The sequence below is a fragment of the Rhinolophus ferrumequinum genome, chromosome 7 (assembly GCF_004115265.2).
Source record: "Rhinolophus ferrumequinum isolate MPI-CBG mRhiFer1 chromosome 7, mRhiFer1_v1.p, whole genome shotgun sequence".
Classification (NCBI taxonomy): Eukaryota; Metazoa; Chordata; class Mammalia; order Chiroptera; family Rhinolophidae; genus Rhinolophus; species Rhinolophus ferrumequinum.
The window spans coordinates 47,326,498-47,349,975 of record NC_046290.1 but is presented as its reverse complement, the minus strand read 5'-3'; the positions used below and the strand labels follow the sequence as shown (position 1 = coordinate 47,349,975).

Genomic DNA, 23,478 nt, shown 5'->3' with positions numbered 1-23,478 from the left:
ACTAAAAAACATTGACAAGGTTATACAACTTCTAAGTACAGAAGTCAGAATTTGAACTTGGGTAACCCACCTTCAGGGTGTTCATCACTGTTTATACCAATGACCTAAGCAACCCCCAAAAAGGAGGCGTCTGGTCCAGGGGTTAGGTGGGGAGCACTGAAACACGTTCCACAGTAACAGGAAGTTTTAAGGAAGAAATTCTCTGAGGAAAATCAAGTGGAATTGTCTTTGAGTATAAAGCATTTACAATAAGAATAATGACTTACAGTCAGAGATAATGCTTTGATTTATGTTTACCATGAGGTGTAAATGATTAGTTTTAGATTCTGTCATTAAAGCTGGGTTTGACAAGGGGAAAGGGAAGAATGAGGAGCAGTGGGCATTGGAAGAATGATGAAGGCATGGTTTCTGATCACTTCAAAATCTTTCCTACACCTGGGCCTGATGCTCTGTTTTAATACACATACGATCCATCTAAGTCAGTCCGTCTGCCGTTAACATACATGCACTATATATACATAGGCAATATTTGTGTTGAAGTTGGTTTCAAATTCTCGCATACTATATACATCTCTAGGGTAATAATGATTATAGCGTTTGAAATGCGTTGTAATCACTTATTAAGAGCTTATTTTAATCAGCCTTTGTTTTTTTAAAAAAAATGTAGGGTTTGATTTTTCAAAGGGAAAAACTACCTTGGAGTAGAAGCTGGGTAGAATTTGAAACGGAACCCAGTCGACGTCTTGCTGTTTAAGTCTTATCTATCAGAGCCAGGGATGAAAGGCAGAACGACCAGTCTCCTTCCTGTTTGTTTATTTCTTGGCTTTCTTTTCCTCTCTGTAGCTTTGCCCCCAGAACGCCTCAACTGTATTTATTTTCCATCTGCTTCCTGCTCTCTAGACAGTCCAAGACAGCCCAGCTCACCAGCCAGCAGTCACAGACAGAGAGAAATAAATACTGTAGTGCACATAAAGTCCATGGTAGCAGGCGGGGATGACGAGCAGAAATAATGACCATGGCATCACAGAGCGATTCAGTGTTAGGTGGGATTCAGAACTGTGTTCTTTGGAGTTAGGCAGGCTGGATATTTAGGAGGAGGTTTTTTTTGATCAGGTCTATTGTATTACTCGCTTCCTCAGCTATTGATTAGAATCTTTTACAGTAGACTCTATTATCTGAAAAATCTCTGAAGGTGTTTTTTTTGTTGTTGTTTGTTTGGTCAACCAGTGCTTACAGATTTTTGGATATCATATCTTAGTAAAGAAAGAAAGAAAAAAAACAACAAAAGCAAATGTGTGTGTGTGTGTGTGTGTGTGTGTGTGTAGAAGGGGAGGGCAGATTACTTTAGAATTTCCAATTTTTATTTTTGCTAAGTAAGGACATTGAAAACAGATTATCATCTCTCATCATTGTTTAGTATATGAAGGACAACTTACCCCTAAAGAATAGGAAGCAGGACCATCCTTCCTAAGAAACATGATCAACATATATGTGTTTAGAAAGATAGTTTTGAAATTTTTATATGTAAAATGATAAAGTAAAATTTTAGATGCTTGTTTTCTTGTTGTAAGTTTGTCAACTCGAAGATTTATGTTTTACAATATGAAATGGAGTCCAAATGTCCAGCTTCTAGCAACTACATTAAAAAATAAAAATCACATTCAGTGCCCAAAATCCAGTCTTCCCTAACTATGTCAATGCAGAAAACATCATTCCTGGTGTTATTTCATTGAATCTGGAATATCATAGGTGGGGTATACTTGTAGGTGCCTGAGGCTATGACATACTTTGGAACTACACTCACATTGGTAATACTTATATTCCACCTTTGTTAAGGGGGACGAAGGATATCATTGAGTAGAGGAAAGGCAGAGAAGGAAGATTGGTGGTAGAAATCAGTCTTGCTTTGATTGATATGAGCAAAAAAATACTGCCCCAACCTTGGAAACCCCACTCAGCAAAACTGCAATCCTTTAGTTAGCAGGATCTGTCCTCCTACAAAGACAATTACGGAGTCAGGAAGACATCTGTTGTTATTGGAACATACCCTCCAAGAGCTGCACAATCCCACTCATGCTGGTAAATACAATTTTCTTTATATTATTTCATTTTCAGTGATTTTAAGATCTCCTGTGGTATAACAGGAATAGCTCGCCCCATGAGCTGCTTCTCCTGCCTTCTCTCTGGGTTGGGGGAGAACAGGCAGTGGCAGACCAGGTGTCTGGACAGTGCAAATTATGTGAAGGGATGCAGAGAACTCTCTACAAAAGGCAGGGTCACATAGTGAGGTTTTCAGCACAGCAGACAAGACTTTATCTGAGAGAAATTGATCTGCCATGGAGGTTGCAGTTTCCATCTACCTCAGCCCTGGACCAGGATGTTGGAATCACCGATATAGATGTTGTTATGGGTTGAATGATGACGCACACCCCCCAAATTTCATATGTTGTAGTCCTAACCACTTGCACCTTAGAATGTGACCTTATTTGGAAATAGAGTCATTGCAAATGTAATCAGTTAAGATGAGGTCGTGCTTTTGACCTTGTTTTCTGGGCGATCTGTGGCCATGCTGCTCTTTGTTCTCCATTCTCTAGGTGCTCTGCGGGCACAACTATAAAACCTCTCTAGGACAAAACGGTACTCTGGGAATTAGCATGAGAAACAAGCACATTTCTACTTTCCATTTTAATTCCCCTAACCCACACATCTGCGCCAAAAGACACTTTTGATTGGACTAAGGGTTACCCAGGCCAAATGTAGAATGCTGGACATGGACTTTGAGGTCTCTTGGTAGTAGATCCTGGGAGAATATTCTAGGTGTGGCATGATTAACTGGAGTAAAGTTCTCATGAGTCTAACAACAGAGATTTGAATGAATGGGAAGAAAAAGCCACACCCAGAGTTGCACCTTTCTCCTAGGAGAGGTTCCCTATGGATGCATTAGCTAGATTTAACCCAGATGCAGAGCTTATAAACTTCAAAGAGTTGGGCAAACATTTGTTTATTTCCTGAACATGCTTGGGAGAGGTATATTCGTCACCCTTGTTTTCCAAAAGGGCACCTCAGGCAGAAAGGTGGATATTTTATAACCACAGTGTGGGATGCTGCAAGAATCAAGTTTCCTAAGCAGGTTTTCTTTCATTCTTCAGGCTTTCAACTGTTCTCAGTGCTGTGGAAGACACAGCAAATACAGAGCAATGAGAAGTACTGAGGGGGACGAAGTTATAGTGATTGTCAGACCAAGATGTAGGCTTCTCAAATGTTCAAGGGCTACCAACAACACCCCTCTGTCTTTCTCTGAGGTTAGCATCTTTAATTACTAAACGCAGAAGCTTCATCAACATTTGGACTCCTTGGAGACAACCAGCAATTATCTCAAATTCTGTTCCCACTGCCACCCCTCCCCAACTTCAAAGGAAACTCATTACCAGGGCCCGAATTCTTCAAATTACTTTCCCATCATCTCAAATGGTGTATATAAGTAGTTCATAATGAGGGTCTAATCTCACCCTGTAGATTACTAAAGAAGCTTCACAGAAGATGGACTGTGATAAAATTATTCCAAGTCAGAGTGATTATCTTTGAATTATTCTTCTCAGGAAAATTTTATTCACTGGTTGGCTAAAAACTTAAAAGGTATTTTATGTATATATATTTACAAAAATAATTTATACAAACTTCTTCCTGACTTTTATTTGCAAATTAACATCCAAACGAGGCCTCTTCTCATAATGAACTATTTTATGTCTTGCAGATGAATAACTAAGAGACACATACTAAACAAAAATATATTTGATGGGCATGTCTCTGAGGTTGCCAGGAAAATCTAGTTGCCTTTGTTTTCTAGAAGATCTTATTTCATATAAGAGAGATCGAGATGTGCCTGAGACTTCACGACTGTGTAAAGAGTCAGACAGCCTAGTTCATTAATTTGAACAGGGTTCCTATTTGGGTTTACCCTTGACATCAACCAAAGAAAATAAAGAAGTAAACAGAGAAGAGACATGTACAAACGAGTACACAATTGTCAGATAGCCTATGTTCTTTTAACCAGGATGTTTTTCAATGATTATTTACATTATTATTTCTTAAAAATTTAAACAGAAAACTAGGTGGTAAGATTTTTCTGGAAGTCATCTTTATATTGATCAAAAAACAAATGCATCAGACTGTCCCTGCCCTCTTGAAGTCTTTATTCTCCTCCATCTTTTGTTTCACTTCCTCAGCGGTCTGCATTCTCAGACAGGCTCTCCCCTGTAGCTGTGGGGTGTCCGCTGGTAGCTGCTCATTGTGTCCTTCCAGGTTACAAAGGTTGGGGGAGCAGTTGGAATGTAGAGGCATGGGGGGAGAGAGCAAGGGTCTGCCTTTAAGAATTTCAAGGTCTATAAGAACAGATACTACTGAGTAGCGATTACAATACAAAGTGATAATAATCATTGCAATTCGCAGAGGTTGTAATGGCGGCATGAAGAAGAGGAATCCAATAAAACCTGGGGGGGGGGTGGGGGATGACAAGAAATTTAAACTGCGTCCATCAGGCAGACAAATCTAATGCTTGATAGCATGATACCTGCTATATGTGTGAGAAAGATGGAGAGATAGGTAGATAGGTAGATGGAGAGATGGATCAATGGGTTGGTAGTATTCATAGCTCAGGTTTTTGTAGATCCCATCTTCAGAGGTCCTTCTTGGATCCTGAACAGATTTCTTGCTGCTAATAGTGGATCTCTGAGGTTCTACTCACACACACACACACAAAAAAAAACATGTACCATGTTAGTTTCATGTGTACAACACAATGATTCGGATTTTGTTTGTATTGCGAAATGACCACCACAATAAGTCTAGCTAACATTCATCACCATGCATAGTTACAAAATATTTTTCTTGTGACGAGAACTTTCAAGAAAGAGTCACTCTCTTCTCAACTTTCAAATATACAAACCAGTATTAACTACACAGTATTAACTATAGTTATTGTGCTGTAACTTACATCCCATGGCCTATTGAATTTATAACTGGAAGTTGTACATTTTGTCTCATGTTCTACTTCTTGTTCTAATTCTGTATTAAGGCCAGAACATCATTTGGTGTTGGGGGCGGGGACACAGAAGCCAAGAGAAGTTGGATCCACACAACTGTGAAAGAACCAGAATTGAAAAAAAGTTTAAAAAGATGCTATGCTACCCACAATATCCTTGTACATTTCTTTGTTTTTTCCATAAATTTTATTGAGGAATATTGGGAACAGTGTGTTTATTCAGCTCCAAGTTGTTGTCCTTCAATCTAGTTGTGGAGGGCGCAACTCAGCTCCAAATCCAGTCACTGTTTTCAATCTTTAGTTGCAGGGGGTGGGAATTGAACTGGCAACCTTGTTGTTGAGAACTCGCGCTCTAACCAACTGAGCCATCCGAAGACAAATGGCCAATTCTTTGTCATTTATTGGTTTTGAAACAGATGATAATAAAAATTGCAAATGTGGAGAAATGATAAATGTTCAGAAATATAAAGTTATTTGAATAATAACCCCAAATACCGTATTTTCTCAAACAGTTTTCATAAGACCTCTAACAATGTTCCCTTTTCTCCCTCAAATAATTCTGGGGATCCCTAGGGAGAAGTTGGCCCCTAAGGCTGCAGCTTCTTACTCTGTTCTCCTGGCCCCTGGAGGCTGTCATGGTGACCTCCCCTCAGGCACAGCAATGCATCTTAGAGTGTGGAGCTGGGCGTTGATCTATGGTAGAATGGGGGAGAAGGCTAACCTCCCTTTTATGTCACACTGTGCTACATGTGAGGCATGGGCCCCCTGAGCTTGCCATTTATTGAAACAGCTGTTTTAAAGCTTGGTCATAATGTTCTCTCTCACTAGGACCTGAACTTGGAGCCCATGGGACTGGCCCAGGCTGGAGTAACCATGCTGCTGCATGCCAACTCCTCCCACTGCCTTGGTTGAATACCAAGGCTTTGTTACCTTCTTTAGTCCTATTCCTGGCTCCTTCCTCTCTTAGAATGAGCTGCCATCAGTACACCCTGAGAGTGGAATTTTGCCCAGTACTCTACCAGGTTGTGAGGTGCCCAGGCCGTGTACCTTCCAGCAGTGGGTACAACATGGGCTTATTCCAGGAGACTGCTCAGCCCCCAGGCAACAGACTTCTGTCAGGCTGGAGCCACCAGCACAGATCCAGAAAGCTCTGAGCCTCAGCTGTGGGCAGCAGATGGCCAGGCTGAAGCTGAAATCCCTCTGCACAGGAGTGTTCCCTGGGTCCTGGTTCTGAAATAGCCATTGGAAAACTTGCCTGTGGGTTCTCTGTCCTCCATTTTACTTCTGAACATAGGGTTCATCAAACTCCTCCTAGGAGAAAGGTGTGAGGACCCTCTGCATGGTCTACAGAAGCAGCTGTGTGTCTCCAATGTCAGGGACCGCCCGAATGGTTGCTGCTCGTGGCCTTTGGTTTCTGCCTCATCACAGACGTGGCCCCCTTTGGGCAGTCCCTGACAAACCTCACAAGCATAATCTACTGATTTCTGCTTATTTTCCTACAAATTCAGCACATAGTGGGATCTGAGTTGATAAGGATTTACTGATTTCAATTTTCACATCAAGATGGTGGGTGGCAAATTCTATGTAATTAGTGTTTAGGATGGAGCAGATCTCAACTTTGTGAATACAAAAATATAATTCAGGCTATTATACCTTTAAAAAATTTAGAGAAATTTTCTCCGATGTAGAAAAAACAGCTTCCGATGTTATGAAATGTGTTCGACATAGATAAGAGCCAAGTTTGAGCTAAGTAAAACACTTACTCTGACCCATTAAGTGTGCATTTGATTTAGAACCCAAGTTATCTGTCCATTGTCTGTGAAATTCATTGCATTACCTTTCAGTTTCCCAGTTTCTCTTCTATTTGTTACCTCCCTCGACCCCCTTTTGCTGTTTTTCTTCAAAACTCACCTACTATCTTTCAGAAGCCCATCCCCATTTTGGTTTCACCTTTCTTCAGATCCCTCAGAGATTCAACAAGGCACTCTATATAGTGCTTGGTGGCATAGAGGTTGCATAAAGCTGACTATAAATTTAAAGCAACATTTGCATTCTACCTGAAGTGAGTTGATTTATGAGTCAGTGTTTGGTAAGTACTCAGATATCCTCATATCAGAGGCAAGATCGAAGTGCACTACATTATTGCTTCACTTTATTTGTCTTTTGTAAAGCACCTGGTACCATGACAATATTCACTAAGTAAATAACAAATGAAATGAAACACACTTCCTTCCCTCTTTAATAATGTACTATTCATGCATTTTTTTTCTGGAACAAAGAGTCATTGTAGTAAGTTGCTCTGCCAATATTAGGCTGATATCTTATTGCAAGCAAAATAGAGAGATAAAATGGTATGCCATAGGCAAACTGATAGTTTCTTTTAAAAATAAAGGGAAGCAAGGTAATAACGTAAAATATGAAAATCCAGGAAGTGGTTCAATAGAATTAATGCGAATATGAGTATAAGTCCCTTGATTTCCTAATACTTCCCTCTGTTCTGAGCAAAATACAAATTACAGTTTTTTTGATCAATTCTATTTTTAAGAAAAACAAATGTATTGTTCTTCTCTGGATGATCTTGTCTGTAAGAAAGGCTGACAGAGATGTTTAACAGAGCAGAATCGTTGCCAGTCATTTCTAGTGGGAATTGAGCTACCAAATATTTTCCTCAAATTATAGAAAATTGCCATTTGTAGAGTCTACATTATATTTAGCTTCTCAATTTAGGATTAAACATCTGTAACTTATTGTTAGGGTATCCGGAGAGTTTGCAAAACTCTATAATATGAACATTGTCTCTCTCTCTAGTTCTCATGGTATTTTCAAAGCAAATTATTTTGGTCCCATTTGTAAAGATTTGCTGATGGCTAATAGAACCAAATATATTAGGTTGGTGCAAAAGTTATTGAAGTTTAAAATGTTAAAAATAATTGCAAAAACCACAATTACTTTTGCCCCAACCTAATATAATTTTAGAGTGAAAATGTTGAGGTCTTCTGCAATGCAATGTTGACATGTTTTCACCCCAATTTGCTACCAGTTGACCAAGGACCCAGATGATGGTTACTATTCAGACTATTTACATAACACAACTGGGATGCAATGGAACAAACAGAAAGGGCAACTTCTTCTCTTACTCCTCTGGCTTTGGCTATGACCATGATAGTAACAACACAAGCTTTGGAAGAATTTAGGAATGGCCATGATTTCCCCCCCTAGGTTTCCCCAGTAACACTCAAGTATCGGATAGTATGACTTACGTATTCTTAAAATGTTAAAGAATGGACATAGTCAGATGGGCACATGTCTTATTAGGGAGATCAGTTCATGCCTGACCACTGCAGTGTACACCTGAGCTGAATAATATTATATGTCAACTATAATTTAATATATATGTATAGAGTACATATACACGGGATATAGAGTACAGCATAAGGAATAGAGTCAATGGAATTGTAATAGATATAGACCATGGCAGAGGGGCAATAGATTAGGGGAAGGGGGTTATCACTTTGTGAGGGGTGAAATGTCTGACTATTACATTGTTTTGTACACCTGACACTAATAATAATTTTAAAAAATGGACATAGTGATGTTTTAATGACTAAATATAGCTGATGGGCTTAGGATTTTCAAAAGATCAAGGGAAATGTGATAGAACTTGAATCTTGTGTTTATAATCTTTTCAAGTTTGTTTCAGTTCTGTTTCTTAAAATAAGATCAAAGAAGACTTTTTAGAAAAGGCAACATTAAAGATGAGCCTTGAATGATGAAAAAGAGGATATTGGAGTCAAATTCCTGAGAAGGTATTGTGGCTATGGGAATAGTGAGGGTAAAGCAGAGAAGTGGGAAAGGGCACAGTGTGCTGGGAAATTGGTCAGGGTTCCCCAGTGGCCCCAGGGGTACAAATGAGGCTAAAACTTTTGAAAAATTCTATTCTCCCAAATTATTGGCATTGAAGTTACTCCTCCACCCAGAAACCCTCCTTTGATCTCTAACACTGGATTGAATACTGTTTCTCTATGCGTTCAGAACACTCTGGCCTTACCCCAATGTAGTTTTTCATGCAACATGTGTATTTACCTGTTCTTATTTGACTTCCTCACTCTCTCCTTACAGAAGGGACTTTATCTTGGCCACTTTTGTCTTTTTAATGCCCTGGACAATGCTTGGTAGACACTCAATCAATGTTTCTTGAACTAAATGAATAATGCAAGCTTTTGCTGAATAATGCCTTTCAAACAGTTTAAATTTTTGCCAAGGTCTTAGTCTAGATTGGATAATTGTTCTAAAGGTGTAAAATAACATTTTGATAATAAATGTGGATATATTTTATAATTAAACTACTGAAAATAAAGCTTACTATAGGTCATTATACAGAAGACAGAATTCAATACCAAATGAGTACCTTTTGGATCCACTCAAAAGATTTATCTATCAAACTGCTAAAAAGTCCTCTTTATAAAGGAGTTTCACTTATAAGATGACTGGCCAGTATAAGGGCCCATTTGAATAGCAGTAAAAGAGAGGGCAGAGCCCTTACAGTCTGCTAGAGAAAGATTATTTTAGAGAGAACCTGCCACTTGGAGTCACAGAACACGGGACCTAGCTCTAGAAATTGCTATGTGAACCCAGCCAGCTACTCAAAGTCTCTGATCTTCAATTTCGTATCAGACACTTAGAGCCATAATACCAATTCTGCTTACTTCACGGAGCTGTAAAGATAAGATAATAGAGAAATGAGATAATAAACTACAAAGAATTCTCCTTCTTCTTCTTATCATAATGGTGTTGAAGAAATAAGTTGAGTTGACCTCCTGAATCCTCAGATGTCTTTTGTTTACCAGCTGAAAAACAGATACCAGACCTTAGGACTTTTGATTTGATATTCAATCCATTGATTGTACTCTGTCGCCTCTTTCTAATCTGACAAGGAAAAGAATACACATCACTAGGAGAGGAATGTAGGGTTGTAAAAGTTTGTCCTTGGCAGGATACTTTATACCCACTGGAATTTAACACCAAATCCTAGAGCTAGAGTCAGCTTCCAGGTAGTTTTCATGTACAGCTGACTGATAACTGCGTGAAAATATCTAATGACAGGTTCTGACCACGGGGAGGTTGAGTGCTGGCAGGACACATGAGCACTGTTCTCCAGCACATCTCTTCCACTCTCTGTTCTTTCCCAGGCTGTCAGGAGTTGGCTTTTGCCCACATGTTGAAAGGCCAGTATTTATTCCAGGCTGTTCAGTCTAGGTTAGAGGGGAGATTGGCGTGTTGACCACTCCTTCAGCTACACTGACCATTCTGAGAACATGCAAACCTGAGAGGGGTTTATTATTCCCTCGTGGCCCTTTGTCTTGGTTTATGACAGGTTTATTGTATTTGATCTACCAAACTCAGAGAGTAGAGGATGGTTGTTTTGTTTCACAGGCTAGGTACCACCGACTTTAATTATCTTCTTGAAATTAGTCCAGCACTCAGGCATGAGGGACTGAAATCTCAAATTCCCCCATAGTTTGGACAATCAATAAAACCACAGTATGCATATGTAACTTAGCTGTTCAGTATTTGTTAAGAAAAGGCCATATTTTTCTGAGCTGTGCTTTTCTGTTATGCTCCATTTAAAATTATTATTATTATTATTATTATTATTATTATTATTTTGTAGATTTATAATTCTGACAGGGAAATAGCTGTAGAATGTAAGATGTATAGCCAGTCAGGGCTGGAGCACATGCCATATAATTTCCCATATGCTCTGCTGAATTTGGTGATATGTGAGCCACCTTCTTTGCCATATGATGAGTTAAGTGGACAGGAACACTGGAAAAGCAATGTAGAGTAGAGTCAATCATATCAAATTTAATAGCATTGAAAGTCAAAAATTTTTTTCTCAATTTCAAATATTTCCATCTAAAATTCTGTCTTATTAATTGGGTCCTATCTAGTACATCATTTTATTTCCATAATAGTTCTGTCAATTGCGGAATTAGAGCTTGATAGATAAACACAAAGCCTTCCATCCATCCATCCATCCATCCATCCATCCATCCATCCATCCATCCAGTGAGCCAGTACTTTTTATGTGGAAGGCACTGTAGTAAGCATTGGAGATACCAAGTTTGGTGAACTTACAGAACAGAGCAATGATTTTTAACCTCTCTTCTACTTTTATGAGAGCCTCTCTTATACTTCCATGGATTTTCTCTCTGAGGAATAAACAACATTTAATTGTAAGGGATTCATCAACTATCCATGGACGCAGATTAAGAACTTCTATTCTCTTATGGGAAGCACAGATAAGAACAGTCCAGTGTGTACTCTGAGTATTGTTCATTAATGGTGATGGATTTTCCCTGTCTTATCAGTTTTTGTGGTGGGTGTGAGAGAGGGCAACAAAATAGGCACATCGGCAAGAAGGCTGGATTTGGGATTAGAAGTTTAAGATTTAGTATTTCCTGGTTCAACTCTTTCTAGTTGTGTTAAATGGGCACATTACTTAACCTTTGCAGGCCCCATATCTTCATCTGTAAAATGAAAATAGTGATATTTGCCTCATCAACTTCGTGGCCAGGGAGGAGACCCTGTGGTGAACGGGAATAGGGGATAGGCTGCGTGAAAGCAAAGCTCTTCATAAACTGTGAAGTCCTGTAAACATAATATATTTTCATCACTATACTCAAAAAGTAGATATTTGAGAAAGTGATAAAACTTGTCTTCTAAAAAGGAAACATCCAGTAGCATCCAGGGGTTTCCTGTGGCTCATGGGGAGGGGCGGGCAACCATGAGCTGCCACACAGAACTGAACTTACAGGCCCCTCTAGGGACAGAAACCACGACCTTGATTTTGGAGATTCATCAAGTTAAGGAACCACATTTAAAATTCTTGAATGTATTGGCAAGAGAGCCAAATTTATAAATTCTGAGAAAATGATGAGTAAAAAAGTTATAAGCCCATGGTTTGATTATTGGACATGCATTTCCTTAGTCTAATGTGGGGTTGTAAAAAACCAAGAGACTATAAAAACATTGTCCACACACCCACCCCTACCCAAGTCATCTATTTCCTCTTTCTCTCTCTCTTTTTAAAAACTTTTATTTATTTAGGTGTGTTTTTCTAGGCCCCATCAGCTCCAAGTCAAGTAGTTGTTTTAATCTAGTTGTGGAGGGTGCAGCTCACAGTGGCCCATGTGGGGATCGAACCGGCACCTTGTTGTTAAGAGAACCCTGCTCTAACCGACTGAGCTATCTGGCCGCCCTCCATTCCCTCTTTCTTTATCTCTTACTCTCCAATTGAGAAGCAGCCTGTGGCTTCGCTGGCAGCCAGACTTGGCATGAGGTGGTGGATGAGACCACTAGTCTTGGAAATTGAAGTCCTGGGAGTGAGTTTTGACTCCACCTACACTGTGTAGATGTGGGAAAATGGACTATCTAGTCAATGCCTCAGATTCTTCATCAGGAAACACAACGCTAATATTCAGTATCTCACTGGGTTGTTGTGAGGCTCTAAGAAAAATTTCTTCATAAACTGTAAAGAGCCAGACGTATAAATATTATTATTATTATTATTATTATTATTGCATGCAAAAATGTCTATGTTTATCAATGAAATGATCAAAAGCGAGAAAAAGACACCATGTTATATTTTTACAAATTAGCTGCGTAATTTTGCTTCCTACTGTGTTTCCCTGAAAATAAGACCTCGCCGGACAATCAGCCAGCCCTGACCGGCTAGGTCTTATTTTCGGGGAAACAGGGTAATTAAGCACATCTCAAGTGCTTGGCTTTTTAATTATGTTTGTGAAGGATGTGTCTAGAAATTTCTGATCAAAATATATCCAGGAGCTCTGTCCTGGCTGCAGAAAGTAAAGCAGTCTTCCTTGGTGATTTTCACATTTTATATTTAGCAAAAGGAACTTTAAAAGAAGTTTGATTTTCAAGAAGCTGTCAAATGCATTCTCCCTTCTGTAGGAACAAATACCAAACCCTCCTCCCTTTGCACTTCTGCCTATATGCTCTCTTTCATTTCTTCCTTGACCTCCCCCAGCTTGCCCTTCTCTTCCCTCTCTCCCCTCCCACCTGTTCATTGTGTTATTTGCAGTCTAGAACTGGCAGCTGCCCATGCAGATTGAGTCCCAGTGGACCAGTGGTGGCATTGTATCCATAGGAACCTGAAAAGAACCAGGCAGCCCCTGCTTTCCAACCCATGTGTTTGTGGTGTGGTCAGACTGGCTGCTGAAAGAGTTTTGCTCCAGTTATGACACATAGGAATAGACAGGGCAGAAACTGCCAGCTTTGATCCAGACGCTGGGATGTAAAACTGCGCCCAGCAGGAGCCATTATGGGCAGTTGTAGCTCACTTCCTATTAACCTGCTCCTGGGATCCTGCCTCCTGCTCCAAGCTGAACACTCCCAGCTCCCAGCCAGGCTGGATATGTTAGGTAAATCTAAAAGAGAATCTTTGACTGGGACCTTATTGCTTCCTTCAACAATTATCAAACATTTAGGATATACCAGATACTATACTAAGTATTAGAGGAAAACCCAAATAAACAAGATATGGTTCTTGCTTTTAAGAAGATGACAGTTTACTAAGAAAAACAAAAATGTTCACAAATAATAATAATATGGGACAAGTGGTATTTCAGGGCCAATCGCTGTGGGGAATGACGGGAGGAAGTGATGAGTTCTGCCTAGGTTTGGGAAGGCCTAAGAGAGAAGGGGATGTTTGACCTGGGCCGTGAAAGATGACCCAGACTTTACCACATGGAGGAGACAAGAATGGCGTTCCAGGAATAGGAATTAGCGAGAAGAGAGGCAGGGCAGCAAGAGGACATTGAAGGAACTGTGAGTCTCTAACATGGCTGGAGCAGAGTATTCAGCGGGGGCAGGTGAAGGAAGAGGTGGGCACGCGCCAGGTTGTAAAGGGGCCTGAGAACAATGCTAATGAGATTGGATGCAAAAAGGCAGACACTGAAAAATTACTGTGTATTTTGAAAAATCTCTAAACCTGCAGAAAGTCCGTTTCAGGTGTTGATGCTGGTGAGTGATACCGTCAGATTTGTGTTTGGGATGGGAGCTCTGGGCCAGTGTGGAAAATGAGCTGGTGGCTGAGGATGGGAAAGCTACAGGAAGCTGGCAGGCCTGTTAGACAGTTGTTGCAAAGCTACAGGTAAGAAGTAAAGGATCCCAAGTGGGGCGGGGGCTGGAGGACTGGAAAACACGTTAGTAGGGTGTTAGATTTGGCAGAGTCCTGGGGATGGGTTGGGTAGAATGGTTTGGGGAATCAGCAATGATCTATTTAATTTAATAGATGGGAGATAATGATGTGGGCGAGCAATATGGGGATCCCAGGAGGAAACTCCCGGGCTTGGGAGAACACGTGACTCTACTTTCCACTTAAGATAGCAATTTTCAGCCAGAATTTGAGTTCAAGTGCTCTGAGTTGGGGAGGGCCTTGGGCTGCCTTCAGCAGGCCTACGTCCCGGGACTAACCTTTAAGATATTTGAAAACAGCTATTTAGCCCTTCCTAGGTTTCTCATTACAGAATAAAACCATCTCAACTCCTTTAATCTTTCATCAAGGACCTTAGATAACTTGGGTTGATTCTGTTTTCCCACATCCCACTTAAAATGCAAAGCCCCAGGCTAAAGACAACACATGAATCTTTCTCAAGTTATTCATGTAATTATATATTTTATGTGTGCCGTGTATTCTTTATTATAGATTACTGTAATTCCCACATTTAACACCTTATTAAATACCTGCTTTTGCTGAAAAAAAAAAGAACTTAAAAATTTTTCACTTCATTATTTTCTACCTCCCCACTAAATATTCACTTCCAACAAAGTATTTGCCAGCCCTGCCTTCAGTTATTGGTGCCCCCTTCAGGAGTCTATAACAAGACTTCTGTTAACGTGACCCTTAGTGCAGAGTTGCTGTTTAGGTCAAGTTTCAGAGTCTGATTGCATTAAGAAAGGAGATTCCTCTTGCAAAACATAAAATGAGGGAACAACCACATCCTGTCAGAAGCACCCTGGTGGTCCAGCAAGGTCTTCTAGCGGGTCCAAAGACTGATTTTGCACTTGAAGAAGGGCTGTGCTAGTATCTTGAAGAAATTCTCTTGTCAACACAGAGAAAACACAGCCTAGGTAAGAAAGAGGCTGTTTACTCTCAACTTCGCAGTTAAAAAGCAGTGACTGAGCAGTACCTCATTTAATCATTAAGTCTTCTGAATACCTGTCCTGGCAGGTGAATGAAAAGATGGGGAAATTTTAGGAAGCCCTTGGGATGTAGTCAAAGTATTCATCGAGGTGTGCATTGCCCCAGAGAATCCTTAATAATTGCTCCCTGCAGGTTACAGCTTGGAGAACCCTCTTTCTGCCAGCCCCACTCCTTCAGGAAGGGTGCTTTCTCACTGCCTCAGAAGGAGCCTCCTAGGGCAAGAATTTCTTTGAAGGTGCCTGTGACTTGCCATATGGCTACTCCTTTGATGGATTCTGCTACTGTCCTGGGCCTTACCCGTTCAGCAAGCCGGCTCCTTTGCTGCATCTCCCATTATATTCTGCTGACTCTCTGGCATCTTTCTCTTTGCTCCCTGGGATCCTCCAACGCCTTCACTCTCCTCATTCTCCTCTCCTTCCCTCTAGCCAGCCTTTCTTAAGTGGAGTTTTTCATCGAAACCACAGTACTCAGAAACATTTAAAAAAATTCTCCCAAAGATGATAAATAATTAGTATCAATCTAGATGTGTAGGAGGAAAGAAAGTTAATGCATCAGATGCAATGGATCTCTTAAGCACTAAGGCTTAATTCTGCCATGGAACTCTGGTTAAGGAAGGCTGTTTGGGCTTGTGGAATATTTTCCCACCATGGGGTTGGAGGAAGCTCTAGGCCTCTCAAACACCCTCCTTTCACTGATGACATTTCTTCCAAATATGCTGATTATGTTGAGAATCCTCTCTGATCTACTATGGGTTTAGGTTTTTGGAAACTTTTGCCAGAAAAAAACTCTCAGTGAATTCTTCCATGCAAACCACTGTCTTGATGCAGTATGTTCAGGATAGCATGTGGAGGAGTTGTATGAATCAGGGAAGTCAAAAGGGGGAAAATATTAAGGGAGTGGATAGAATTGTCATCCTGTTACCTTTGGATGAGAACGGTCCACAAATATTTGAAGGTCTGGCAAATGGACAAGGAGCAGTCTTATCTTGTACTTCAAAGGATGCATATATTAAAGGAAATAAATGCTAGCTGCTGCAATAGATGACTCCCAAGTCCCAGTGACTAAACAGAATAAGAATTTATCTCTTGCTCACATCACAGGCCAGTGAGGATGTGGGTGGGGTGTGATTCTGCTCCATGCAGTCATTCAGGGACCTAGGCCTTGCCCTTCTCTCTGTCTCTAGAGTCCTTCTCATTTTGCTGACAGATAAGGAAGGAGCCAGGATCAAACGTGGGAAACTTTCCTGGATCAGGCCTGAAAGAGATGCAGGACTCCTGGCTCACATTCCGTTGGTTAGAACTCAGTCTCCGACTATAGCTATTAACTGCAAGGAGGCTGGAAATGTAGTCCAGCTGTATGTCTGAGAAGAGGAAAAGAACACAGGTGTTGGTGGTGACCAAAGTTTGGATGTTTGGGGCCATAAGTTTGAGCTTGAAATGAGATACTAATTACTTATGAGAATTAGCATGGTCCACGACAGACAACCTCATGAAGTAGTAAGTTTGTTGTCACTGGAATGTTGGTTGGAGGACAAATTCCTGCCATTTCTACTTTGGAGTTCTATAATTACAGTTCCCAAATAGCACAGCAATTCTTCCCACCCTCCTGCTTCTACTTTCCCAGCAGTGCTAAATGCTTGGTTTACATTACTGAGAAAAGAGGGGGTCACATGGTGCTACCTCTGCTGTGGCATGTCTTCTTCATTTTTGTTTTTTATTTTCTATGAAAGCAAGCTGGAGTATAGATGTTGAGATGACCTTGGTGGTCAGCAGGCAGGGTCTAAAGAAAGATCCCTTCTCTGGAGGCAGGGGGCTCTGTATGTGGGAAGGGTGAATCTATCCATTACTGAAACATATGCTTCTGGGGCAAGATGTTATCACAAAGGCCTTCTGTACCAATAGAAGAAAAGTAAAGATGATCAAAATTACTGTGAAAATTATATTCTGGAATCCTAGTATTTTGACATTGGAAGGGACATTAGAGCCCATGGAGTCCAGTCCTATTGTGCTGTACATGAAGAGGAACAGAGGGGTCAAGTCCTTTGTCCTTAGGGTTGCACAGCCAGTATACTGGCAAAACACAGTTAGAACCTGGGTTTCCAGACTCCTACACCTGGGCTCCAGGCTGCTCCTTCCATCAATAAAACATCAGGATTTCCATGTTCTAATGATATTATTCAAATGATCTTATCCAGTTCCAACGATGCTATAACCTTGTTGGAACGCTACAGAGAGAAGGAACTATGGGAGGCAGGAGACATGGGACCTGGTCTTGCTCTGCTTTCAGTTCTCTGTAGCCTTGGACATGTGGATGGATCTTCGGCTTTTCGTATATGAACCAAAGAATTTGCATAGATCACCAATTTTCAACTCTTGTTTTCTATAGGGAGGCCCAGTATCTTCTGGAGCTTCCTTAGGGTTCATTTTGGAGAATAGGAATGAAGCTTAGCTATGTTATATATCAGTTCCATGTTAACTTTTGTTGTTAGAAGGTTCTGTGACTTAAAATGGTTTGAAAACCACTGGAGTAGATAATCTCTGGGATTCTTTCTCTTTTTAAAATCTTATGTGTCTTTGAAGTGTGCTTTATGCATTTCATGATTAAGGCACCTTATAAAGGGCTGTGTAATAGATGAAATAGGACACAAAGCTGTGAAAAGTTAAATAACAATCCAAAGTTTGCCTCTGCTTGTCACAGTTGTACATTCAAATGCCTTGGGAGTCAAGCAGATCACTTAAAAGGAGGAAGGAATGTGTTATGGGTTGAGTTGTGTGCCCCTCCTACATTTATATGTTGAAGTTCCAATCCTTAGTACCTCGGAATGTGATTGTATTTGGATATTGGGCCTTTAGAGAAAATTGTTTAATATGAGGTCGTTACAGTGAGACCTAATCCAATAGGACTGGTGTCCTTAGAAGAAGAGGGAATTTTGTTGCAAACACATACAGAAGGAAGACTATGTGAAGAGGCAGGGAGAAGACAGCCATCTCTAAGCCAAAGAGAGAGGTCTTACAAGAAATCAACCCTGCTGACACCTTGATCTTGGACTTCCAGCCTCCAGAACTGTGAGGAAATACATTTGTGTTGTATAAGCCACCCAGTCTGTGGTGCTCTGTTGTGGCAACCCTTGCAGACTAAAATAGAATGTGTGTGCTTGTGTGTGGATAGGTGTGTACATGTGTGTGAAGTGATAGGGAGTGATAGAGATGGTGACAGTGTTGATTGCACTTGTGCTGGCTAAGAGGGGAAGGTGCCCTTCAGCTCAGCTGATTGCCATGTGCAGGTATTAGCTCCATGTTGCCAGATGTCCTGAATTTTGCATTTAAGCTAGATACATATTTTTTTAGTGTAATAGTTTTCAATTTTTAAGATCCTACATGGGCAAACAAATCATGTTTGTGAGCTGAATTTGACCTATGTACAGACCACCCGTTTTGACCAGTGACCCCATGTTTAAGGAAACAATTTAGAAGTGACCTCATAAGGCAGGGTATGACTAGCGCATGAGCATTAAGAGACAGAATACTGAATAAGGAGCCAGGACACCTGGCTGGCTTTCATGGTCAGACTATCTTGCTGTTAGATCTTGAGCCAGACCTCAATTCCCATTCTTGTCAGAGGAGGAGACCAGCCAGCAAAGGTGATGGGAGACTTCAAGCTTGAGTGCCATACTCTGTAAACATCAGAGAATTATGGCCAAGATAATTACTCCCCATTTGGCTATTTCTCTCTAAGAACAAGTAAGTGCCTGATCTTATACAGTCTCAAAGAAAAAGATGGAAAGTAATTAAGGATTTAAGTACACAGAAGTGGATAAAATAGCCCCATTCTTAGAAAACGCTGCTCAAACTGGAAAAAGAAAAATGAAAAGAAAGTAGAAGGAATTGCTCCAAATGAATGTCTTTGAAAATGTTGGCCAAAGAGGGTAAAAACTTCCACCTCTCATTATCAGACTTCTCTTGGCATTAGAGTTGTCACTGCGGGGTTTAGTTGGCTCCTTTGTCAGCACTTCAAGGACAAAGTATGGTAGGCCTGGGGTAATAATAAGAATTATTAAGCCCTTACTATGTGGCAGGGACTTTACATACGCGCATACAGGCATTTTTGCTATAACACAAAATAAGACTTCCCAGAAAATTCTGCTGTCTGCAGAACTTGGTAAGAAAAAAATAATAGGACTTATGGGGAAAATAGGGCCAAGATAGTACATTCAAATCTCGTGCAACTCGGCTCAACCAAAACTATCACTGCTACCTGGGGAGGTCACTTGGACCACTTTGGCTGCTGCTGAGTGTTTAGAAGCTGCCATAGGGGGTATTAAAATGCACAAAAGCAATAGACAAGTAAAGCTAACTAATTAGACCAGGGCTGGCAACGGTGGAAATGGAGCTCTGAGTAGGTGGGGCTGTTGTCAAAGTGGACACACGAGGCAGGACAATGTCACACGGGCTTAGAGCTGATGAGGCTGGGATGCATCTATTGGAGGAGGTAGCCTTGGGTGCAGACACTCATTTTAAAATTTCCTGGAAGACAGCAAAAAGGTTCCTGCGGATGGTGCAGCAGCCGAGACGCGGGCCTTTTCTTTTTCTATTGAAGGTTATGATTTCACTCCTGCTCCTCCAGCTCCTCTTGCTTAGGAAAACCCACCTATGATATGGTGAAAATCAATGCTCAGTTTTTACACTGCAATGTGACATTTTTGATGTGCAATTATGTGCAGCATAATGTGCAATTTTCACATGTACTGACACCGTTGCTCTGTCACCAGTCATGGATGGGGTAATGCGTGTTACAGAAATGCCCAGGGCAGCAGAACAGAATGTGTTATGTTATTAATTCTCACAGCTCTAGGAGGTGTTGGGGCAGTGATTCTCACATTAGTGTGCATCAGGCTTACCAGGAGGGCTTGTTACAGCTGGCCGTGGTCATCCCCACTTTCAGATGCAGAAGGTCTGCGGTATAGCCAGAGTATTTACTTTCCTGAGAAGTTCCCAAAGGATACTGAAGCTACTGGCCAGGGGACCACATCTGAGAACTACTGTGCGAGAGCAAGTGGATAATGGGCAAGATCTTGTGACTTGCCCGAGAATGCTGCAGGCATGGACCCAAGGCAGGCCTAAATCTTGGGCCTAATTAGGATACTATGACTGAGAAATTGACCTTTGATGAGCTATAAACACGTAGGGAGGTGCCAAGGTTGGTTTCAGTAATTACTTGCCCCTAGTGAGCAGGCAGGCATGTAGCTCAGGCAGTCAGCAAGGATGGATTTGTGGTCAGTGGATGCCATACCTTGTTGTGGGGACCTGGGGAGTCTATACCTCCACCTGGGGGCATGGTGAGTGGTCTCCTGGTTTGGTGGTCATTGGCTATTTAAGAACTTATAACTAGTGTGTGTCTGTTATAGCCCCACCCTCCCAAATACACCCCTCCTACTGAGTCAGTGGGCAGACACGCCGCCACAGGATTCGAACCCAAGCACTGTCACTCCAGCATCCGTTTCCTTTCCCATCCGGCTGCACTGCCCACTAAAGACTGTCCTGATGGCAGCCAGGGTGGGAGTCTACCCATGACTCGCATATGTTCCTGTCCAGTGTGGCCTGGCTTCAGGAAGACGCGAGACACGTTGTGGCAGAAGAGAAAGCCCACGTTTGAGAACTGCTCTGTCGGACAATCAGATCTCTCAAAGATGGCTTTTAGGGTTTTAAAATTGGGGGGCAAAGGCGGTGTGGTACAATCACAGACATGAGAACGTTGTCCGTTTTCATCATGAAAAAAAAATAACGAACTCTCCCAATTGCAGAAAGTTGTAGTTCATTACTATATTAGGTTGTGAAATTATACACTGAATTAAGAATGGAAAAAACTTGTTGACTCTTACTCAATGCCTCTAAATATTTCAGGAGATGTTCCCAGAGCCTGAGAAAGAGATTTGGAGTCAGACTCTGTGATTTGAATACATGCTCTGTGACTTACTGATTATGTGACATTGGGAAGTTATTTGTCTAGTTTTCTCTTCCATAAAGTATTTTAATAATATCTACTTCACTAGGTTATTGTGAGGGTGAAATGGCCACCAGTAATGTAGGGAAGCTTCTGACACCCACAGCCTCCTGAGGCACAGACTAGCTATTTCTTCGGTTTCCTCGAGGTTTCACAATGGGCCTAAGAAGCTTCCTATCAAGTGTGTTAAATTCAACCTTGCCCTTGCCTCAAAAGAACCAGAATCCAGGCAGCAGTAGTATCTCAAAAAGACAGATGTAGAAGGCTGCCGGACGCTGGCTTGGTTGAGAATTCTGGTTCAAAGCATCATGAAGCTAGCAGTTTTCCTAACTTCTTACTAACATATCTACAAAGATATATATACACACACACACACACACACACACACACACACACGTACACACATACATACATATATATATACACATATAAAAATATATATCTATACATATATATGTGTATATATATATGTATATATATATATACATATATACATGATAAAACTTAAAATAACACTGAAGAGCAAGCACCTAATTCCAGAATTATGAAGGAACTGACAGTAATTATGAGGCAGATGGAAATGACCAAGAATAACCACTGTAGCTTCCAGCTTACATCGTGCCTCTACTTCGCTGTCATGATTTGGAGACCTGGAGCCTGCCTCAAACAGAAATCTTTACAGTGCTGTAAGGGGAGCAGAGTGCCTCTGTTTAAGTTTCTCCCTCTCCTTCCTCCCATCACCACCTATCCCTTTGCCTTTTGTCCCCACTCAGGCTTCCATCTTGTTATATTTAGGCCAACACCTCAAATCTCAGAAAAGAAGTGACTTAGAAGTAGTGGGGTGCTGGCAGTGGTCCAAGATCTGCGAGTGTGGCAGACACACCCTAAGGTGACCCCAAAGAGTCAGACCCTTGAATAATTCACTGCACTTGGGTGCAGGTGGTACCTGTAACTGGCTTCTAGCTAATAGAGAATGGCAAAGCTGATGGATGTCACCCCTGTGATTTATTACAGAGTCTCCTGCTGGCCTTGGAGAAGGAAGCTGCCACGTTGTGAGAGGGCCTGAAAGGGGCCACATGAAAGGAACTGCAGGGCAGCATCCAGGTGATAGCAAGAAAGTGGGACCCTCAGTCCTACAGCTACAAAGAACTAAGTTCTGCCCACACCTTGTGAGCTTGGAAGAGGATCTGAGATCCAGAAAGAAATGCAGCCCACCGACTCCCTGATGGCAGCCTTGTGAGACCCTGAGCAGAGGACCCAGGTAAGTCATGCTGACTCCTGACCCACGGAAACTGTGAGATAAATAATGTGTGTTGTTTTAAGTCGCTAAGTTTGTGGTCATTTGTTGTGCAGCAAAAGAAAAGTAACACAGAACAGTAACGTTAGCTACAGTCTCAATGAAGTAAGCATTGTGTGGGAAATAACTAAGAACACTGGGAGCAGCATGCTGGAATTAGAATGACTAAATAGGTTCTCTGAAACCAGATAGCGGAGGTCAGAGGAAGGTGCCACCTCAAGAAGACAGAAGTAAAATCTGTGAGAACTGGAACTTTGCCTGGGAGCTGTAGATATGCAAACCTGTCCTACAACTATAAATCTGATAAGGAGATTCCAATATCATGCATGTGAGGAGACTTGGGAAGTAGGTGGGTGGAGAGGGGATGAGAGAACAAATATTTTCTATATTCACCAAGCGATATCCAGGAGCAATGAGGAAATTTACAAAATCTTAATGGAGGATGAAAAAGAAGGCTTCCCATTACAAACATTAAATACTTTTTTCTATTGATTAATCTACAAATTTAATGTAATTCTGGTAAAAATCTTGATGGAGTTTTATTTGGAATTTGACAAAATAATTCTAAATTATTCAGAAAAACGATCACTTAAGAGCAGCTAATACATGTTTTGAAAAAGAAGAGCAATGAGGGAGATTTTGTCTTATAAGGAAATAAAACACATCTTACAACTACAATAGTTGTAACTGTATAGTAGAAGTTCAGGAACAGGAGGTAGATGATGGCACCAAAGAAAAGAAGTCCAGAACAGACCAAAGGATATGCATGTGTACACCCTTGTGCATTTGTTTTATTTTGGTATGTGAGAAAGATTTTATTTCTAGTTATTGGGGAAAGCCTGGATAGTCTATAAATGGTGCTGGGGAAAGTGACCAAAGAAGTGGGGCAAACTATATCACCACCTCATATGT

General features: G+C 41.1%; 1 long non-coding RNA gene across 1 annotated transcript in view; it reads left to right on the top strand.

The window, feature by feature from the left end:
* Positions 1–22,520, top strand: part of LOC117025200 (uncharacterized) — a 90,079-nt gene extending 67,559 nt beyond the window's left edge. The window contains exon 3 of the long non-coding RNA XR_004423564.1: positions 22,284–22,520. This is a non-coding gene — a long non-coding RNA (uncharacterized LOC117025200). The remainder of the gene's footprint in view (positions 1–22,283) is intronic.
* The last annotated feature ends 958 nt before the right edge of the window (positions 22,521–23,478 follow it).